Source organism: Trichechus manatus, unplaced genomic scaffold (assembly GCF_000243295.1).
Source record: "Trichechus manatus latirostris isolate Lorelei unplaced genomic scaffold, TriManLat1.0 scaffold00111, whole genome shotgun sequence".
NCBI classification, from domain to species: domain Eukaryota; kingdom Metazoa; phylum Chordata; class Mammalia; order Sirenia; family Trichechidae; genus Trichechus; species Trichechus manatus.
The window spans coordinates 9057576-9064909 of NW_004444047.1; positions in this window are offsets into that span (position 1 = coordinate 9057576).

The window sequence follows — 7334 nt, forward strand, 5'->3', positions numbered from 1 at the left end:
AAAAAACACAAAATAATAAATGTTGGAGAGGTCGTGGAGAGACTGGAACACTTATACACTGTTGGTGGGAATGTAAAATGGTACACCACTTTGGAAATCGAATTGGTGCTTCCTTAAAAAGCTAGAAATAGAAGTACCATAAGATCTAGCAATCCCACTCCTTGGAATATATCCTAGAGAAATAAAAGCCATCACACAAATAGATATATGCACACCCATGTTCATTGCAGCACTGTTCACAATAGCAAAAAGATGGAAACAACCTAGATGCACATCGACGGACAAATGAATAAACAAATTATGATATATTCACACAATGGAATACTATGCAACGATAAAGAACAAATGATGAATCCGTGAAACATAACATGGATGAATCTGGAAGGCATTATGCTAAGTGAATTTAGTTAGTCACAAAAGGACAAATATTGTATAAGACCACTATTATAAGAACTCAAGAAAGGTTTAAACACAGAAGAAAACATTCTTTGATGGTTACAAGGGTGGGGAGGGAGGCAGAGGGGTATTCACCAGCTAGATAGTAGGCAAGAATTATCTTAGGTGAAGGGAAGGACAACACACACTACAGGGAAAGTCAGCACAACTGTACTAAATCAAAGCTAAGAAGTTTCCTGAATACAAGCAACCACTTCGAAGGACAGAGTAGCAGGGGCGAGGGTCTGGGACCATGGTTTCAGGCAACATCTAGGTTGACTGGCATAACAAAGTTTATTAAGAAAATGTTCTGCATCCCACCTTGGTGAGTGGCGTCTGGGGTCTTAAAAGCTAGCAAGTGGCAATCTAAGATGCATCGATTGGTCCCAATCCACCTGGAGCAAAGTGAATGAAGAACACCAAAGACACATGGAAAGTATTAGCCCAAGAGACAGAAAGGGCCACATAAACCAGAGGCTTCATCAACCTGAGAGCAGAAGAACTAGATGGTGCCCAGCTACCACCAGTGACCGCCAGTGACCGCCCTGACAGGGAACACAACAGACAGTCCCTGATGGAGCAGGAGAAAAGTGGGGTGCAGAACTCAAATTCTAGTAAAAAGACCAGACTTAATGGTTTGAGACTGGAGGGATCCTGGAAGACATGGCCCCCAGACTCTCTGTTAGCCCCAAACTAAAACCATGCCTGAGGCCAACTCTTCAGACAAAGATTAGACCGAACTATGGGACGTGAAATGATACTCGTGAAGAGTGTGCTTTTTAGCTCAAGTAGATACATGAGACTAAATGGGCAGTTCTCATCCAGAGGTGAGATGAGAAGGCAGAGAGGGTCAGGAGCTGGTTGAATGGACACAGGAAATGCAGGGTGGAAAGGAGGAGTGTGCTCTCACAGTATAGGGAGAGCAACTAGGGTGACATAACAATGTGTGTATACTTTTTTGTATGAGAGCCTAACTTGAATTGTAAACTTTCACTTCAAGCACAACAATAAAGAAAAGAAAGAAAAAAGAGAGAGAAGAAGACCCTCAACCAGATAGATTGGCACAGTTTCTGCAATGATGTTCTCAAGCATAGCAATGATGGTGAGGATGGCACAGGACTGGGCAGTGTTTCATTCTGTTGTACATAGGGTAGCTATGAGTCAGAACCAACTAGACAGCACTTAACAACAACAGGATGGCTAAGATTAAAAAAAAAATGGAAAATAACAAATGTTGGCGAGGACGTGGGCAAATTGGAACTCTTTTCTGTTGCTGGTGGATATGCAAATGGTACAACCGTTGTGGAACACAGTGTGGCAGTTCCTCAAAAAACTAAAAATAGAACTACGATATGAACCAGCAATTCCACTCTTAGGTATATACCAAAAGATTTGAAAGCATAGACTCAAACAGAGACTTGTACACCAGTGTTTATTGCAGCACTATTCACAATAGCCGAAAGGTAGACCTAAATGTTCATCAGCAGATGAATGGATAGACAAAATGTGGTACATACACACAATGGAATACTACTCAGTAGGAATAGGAGAAATGAAGTCTTGATATATGCTACAGTATGGATGGAGCTTGAAAACATTATGTTGAGTGAAATAAGCTAATCACAAAAGGATAAATATTGTATGACCTCACTTATGTAAAAAGAAAAGAAAAGGTAAATGTACAGAAACCAAAGTTTATTAGTGGTTACCAGGGACAGAAGGGAGGGGGGAAAAGTAGGTTAACGGTGATGGAAAAGTCACATTGACGAAGGGTAGGATTGCACAGCTGATTATTGTAATTGCTGTCAATATGTTGTACATCTGTAAGTTGAATATATTTACAACAACGACAAAAAAAAAAAAAAAAAGAGTAGCCACTAAGTCTGCTTGTGTACAACCAAACACCTCATGGGATTTGGTTCCTTGGTCTGGAGGTTTAGGGTCATGGTTTCATGGGATATCCCAGTTAATTTGCCTAATAACGTGTTTAGTGCTTCTATTCTATCTCGTAGTTTGTTGCATACTGCCTGAAATCTGAAAAGCTTGCAAGCAGCCATCCAATACACAACAATAGGTCTCTATTTACCTGGAGCAACAGCGGAAAGAAGAGAGTCAGGAATAGGAGGAGGAAATGGAATGTGTGGCAAATTGCCTCCATGAACAACTGCCTCCTTTGCCATGAGACCAGAAGAACTGAATGGTGCCCAGCTACCATTATTGAACATTTTGATCAAAGATTCCATAGAAGAATCCTGATCAAAATGGGGAAAATACAGAACAGAATTTCAAATTCTCATGGACTCCAGACTTTCTGGAGCCATGAAGGGTAGAAGAATCCCTGAAACTATTGGCCTGAGATGATTTTTATACCTTAAACCAAAAATATCCCTTGAAGTCTTCTTAAAACCAAACAATAGCTTAGCTTAACTAGTAAAAAATGTCTGCCTTGAGCATTATGTTCTTTTAAGAACTATCTATATGGGATCAAATTGACAACAGCAACTCCAAAGATTAGATAGGAAACTTAGGGGGCAGTGAGTTGATGTTAACGAGGGAGGAACAACTCAGAAAAGGAGGGTGAGAATGGTTGTACAACTCGAAGAATGTAATCAATGTCACTAAACTGTACATGTAGAAACTGTTGAATTGGTGTATGTTTTGCTGTGTATATTCTCAACAACAACAACCAAATAAATAAAATTCAGGAAAAAAAAAAAAAGAAACCTGAATTGCTTCTTGAATGGTGAATAGGAGTTAGCTGTGAGAGGATGGCAGGGAAGGGCTTTCCAGACCAAGGGAAAATAAGGTGCCCATACAGGGAGGTGTAAAATAACGTGTCGGGGATGTGGAAGCCAACTGAAGCTTGTTGGCCCTGGGAGGATGAGGAGGATGATCTAAGCATATGATCACCCATCTGGAATATATGATTCACATAAGGAACTAGTTTTAAGTTGTCCCCAGACTTTAAAGGACCCTAAAGAGAGGCAACAAATCCTGATTTTACAATAAGTGATGTGGTAAAGCCAAAGCAGTGCATTTAGCAGAGAACTATACAATAATCACAGTCATTGTCTTAGTCATCTGGTGCTGCTGTAACAGAAACACCACAAGTGGATGGCTCTAACGAAGAGAAATTATTCTCTCACAGTCCAGTAGGCTACAAGTCCAAACTCTGTTGTCAGCTCCAGGGGTTGGCTTTATCTCCTCTGTCAGCTCTGTAGAAAGGTCCTTGTCATCGGTCTTCCCTTGTTCTGGGAGCATCTCAGGGCGGGAACTTCAGGTCCAAAGGATGTGCTCTGCTCTGGGCACTGCTTTCTTGGTGGTATGAAGTCCTCATGTCTCTCTGCTCACTTCTCTCTTTTATAGCTCAAAAGAGATTGGCATAAGATACTATCTAATCTTGTAGATCTCATCAATATAACTGCTGCTAATCGATTTTATTACGTTACAGTGATAGGATTTACAACACATAGGGAAATCACATCAGATGATAAAATGGTAGACAATCATACAATACTGGGAATCATGACCTAGCCAAGTGACAGATATTTTGGGGGGACACAATTCAATCCATGACAGTCATATACTTTGTTTTTCGGAATTAGATTAGATCCTGAGGGGGAAAAATAGCAGCTGTCTTCCACTTCTATCCTTCTTCCCCTTTTGACAAAAAAGAAACCTACAACTCTCAAAATGGAACTATTCTTTCCTATAAATTAGTTCTACTTTGTGTTGCAGTTGCACTTGACCAGTGTTTTATTTACAAATATGCCTCATTCCACTTTCTACAGCAATGAGCTCCTGAGGAATAATTTTCAAGAATGAACTGGCTCACTGCAATTGCATTTTACCTGCTAATCCATAAATCGGGTAAGAAATTTTATTTTACTTTTTTCCCCGCTGATGGAAGGTAATTTAAAACATTTTTGGTGCAATATTTGAATATCTTTTTAAGATAACACATGCAATTTCAAAGGAAGTTCACTTTTGCAGTGGACATCTTGGGCTGCGTTCTCCCTTATAGTTACTCAGACTTATTCTCTCCTAGTTTTACTTGCTATTAAAGTTTCTTTTCTCAGTGTGACTTAAAGTCGCCAGGTTGGACTTACCCATTAGGCACAGTAGGCAGTGTCTAGGGCGCGGGATACTTTCAGGGGCCCACAAAAATATTTTGTTTTCAATTCATAAAGAAAGAAACGAACATAACAGCAATAACATATAATAATGAATCCAGCCTTGGTAATACTTGTCTTTATACCAAAGCTATAAAATCTATTGTAGGACCTTTTTTTTCTTAATACAGAAAAGGGACCCACGAAAGTCATAATGCAGCCCAGAGAGTAGCTAGCTGCTTTATAGCAAATGTTTCCTAATTGACAGCCATCTTCAACATTCCGCAGAGTTTTTATGGTTGTGGGTTTGGTGATCACGTGAGCCATCTGCTCTTAACATTTCTAGCTAGGTCGTACAATTTATTGATCACGTGTTAAAACTAGAGCATGGTGTAAAATTCTGAGTAATATGTGTCTTGGACAATAAGTAAGCCTTCAGAGATTAATCTGGTATCTTAATTTAGTTTTGTCTTTTCCTTATCACAATTTTTTTTTTTTAACGAGGTTTTAAGTTTAGAATAATTGGCTTTGTTTACCTTTATTTATCAACACCATGGCACCATCTACTGGTAGTTTGAAGAAGAGTCCTACTCTCTTGGATTTAGAGAAACTAGGAGATAATAAACTATAGCAAAGATTGTGAGGATATGGCACAGGACTGGGCAGTGCTTCATTCTGTTGCACATGGCATTGCTAAGAGTTGGAAGTGACCCAGTGGCGCTTGGCAACAACATGAGATTGACTCCCACGTCCTGTATGTTTACAAAATGAAGAGACAGCTCATACCACCTTTTGTCCCCTTGACAATTCAGTGCCTCTTTTCCTCATTCTGACTCTTAAAAGTTTTCACGGCTTCAAACAATGTTATCTCCTCTGTAGTTTCTATTGAACCATAATGCCCGAACTCCAGTCCTAATTTTCTTTTCCTGTGCTCTAGATTTGTCTTTTCAAGTGCCAACCAAACTGGGTATCTTTTCAACTCCAGTTGAAACTCATTTGCTAGATTAAGGACAGCTTCTGCTAAATCGTCTCATCTGAGAGTGCTTTGTAGAGTTCAGGAGGTCCATCCCTGCTGATCTATCTAGGACATCTCTCTGTTTCATTTTGCCTCTATTTCTAGAAACTACCTTCTGTGTCGACACATTCTGTTTTTTACATCCAACTCTGTCATGGATTGAACTGTGTCCCCCCAAAATATCTGTCAACTTGGCTGGGTCATGATTCCCAGTATTGTATAATTGTGTACCATTTTGTAATCTGATGTGATTTCCTCACGGACTGTAAATTCAATCACTATGATCTAATAAGATGGATTAGCGGCAGTCATGCTGATGAGGTCTACAAGATTGGATAGTGTCTTAAGGCAGTCTTTTTTGAGATACAAAAGAGAGAAGCGAGCAGAGACACATGGGAACCTCATACAACCAAGAAAGCAGTGCCGGGAGCAGAGCTCGTTCTTTGCACCTGAGGTTCCTGTGCTGAGATTCTCCCAGACCAAGAGAAGATTGATGCATCCCAAGGACCTTTTTCCAGAGCCAAAAGAGAGAGAAAGCCATCTTCTGGAGCTGATGCCTTGAATTTGGACTTGTAGCCTACTGGACTGTGAGAGAATAAACTTCTCCTTGTTAAAGCCATCCATGTGTGGTATTTCTGTTATACCAGCACTAGATGACTAAGACAAGCTCATTTACCAAACTATCACCTTTCATTTTTTTTTCCCTCTTGGCTGTAATCTTTTTTATTTTCTTAATTGTACTTTAGATGAAGGTTTACAGAATAGTTTCTCATTAAGCAGTTAGTACACATATTGTTTTATGACAATGGTTAACAACCCCATGACATGTCAACACTGTCCCTTCTCAGCCTTGATTTCCCTATTACCAGCTTTCCTGTCCCATCCTGCCTTCCAGTCTACGTCCCTAGACTACTGTGCCCCATTAGTCTCATTTTATTTTGTGGGGCTGTCTAATCTTTGACTGAACAGTGAACCTAGAGAGTGACTTATTGCTGAGCTAAAAGGGTGTCCAGGGGCTGTACTCTCGGGGTTTCTGCAGTCTCTGTCAGGCCAGTAAGTCTGGTCTTTTTTTGTGAGTTAGAATTTTGTTCTACGTTTTTCTCCAGCTCTATCTGGGACCCTCTGTTGTGATCCCTGTCAGAGCAGTCAGTGGTGGTACCCGGGCACCATCTAGTTGTACTGGACTCAGTCTGGTGGAGGCCGTGGTAGTTGTGGTCCATTAGTCCTTTGACTAATCTTTCCCTTGTATCTTGTTTTCTTCATTCTCCATTGCTCCCAAAGGAGTGGGACCAGTGGAGTATCTTAGATGGCTGCTCACAGGCTTTTAAGACCCCAGGCGCTACTCACCAGGTAGAATGTAGAACATTTTCTTTATAAACTGTGTTACTCCCATTAAGCTGGATGTTCTCCGAGACAATGGTCCCCACAGCCCTCTGCCCAGCAATTCGGTCCCCCAGGGAGTTTGGATGTGTCTATGGAGCTTCCACGACTTTGCCTTGTACCAGTTGTGCTGGCTCCGCCAGTATTGTGTACTGTCTTATACTTCACCAAAGTTACCACTTATCTATTGTCTATTTAGTATTCCCCCGACAACCCTCCCATCCCTCGTAGCCAACAAAAATTGTTTCTTTTTGTGTGTAAACGTTTTCACGAGTTTTTTACAGTAGTGGTCTCGTACAATATTTGTCCTTTTGTGATTGACTTATTTCACTCAGCATAATGTCCTCCAGTTTCATCCATGTTATGAGATGCTTCACAGATTCATCATTGTT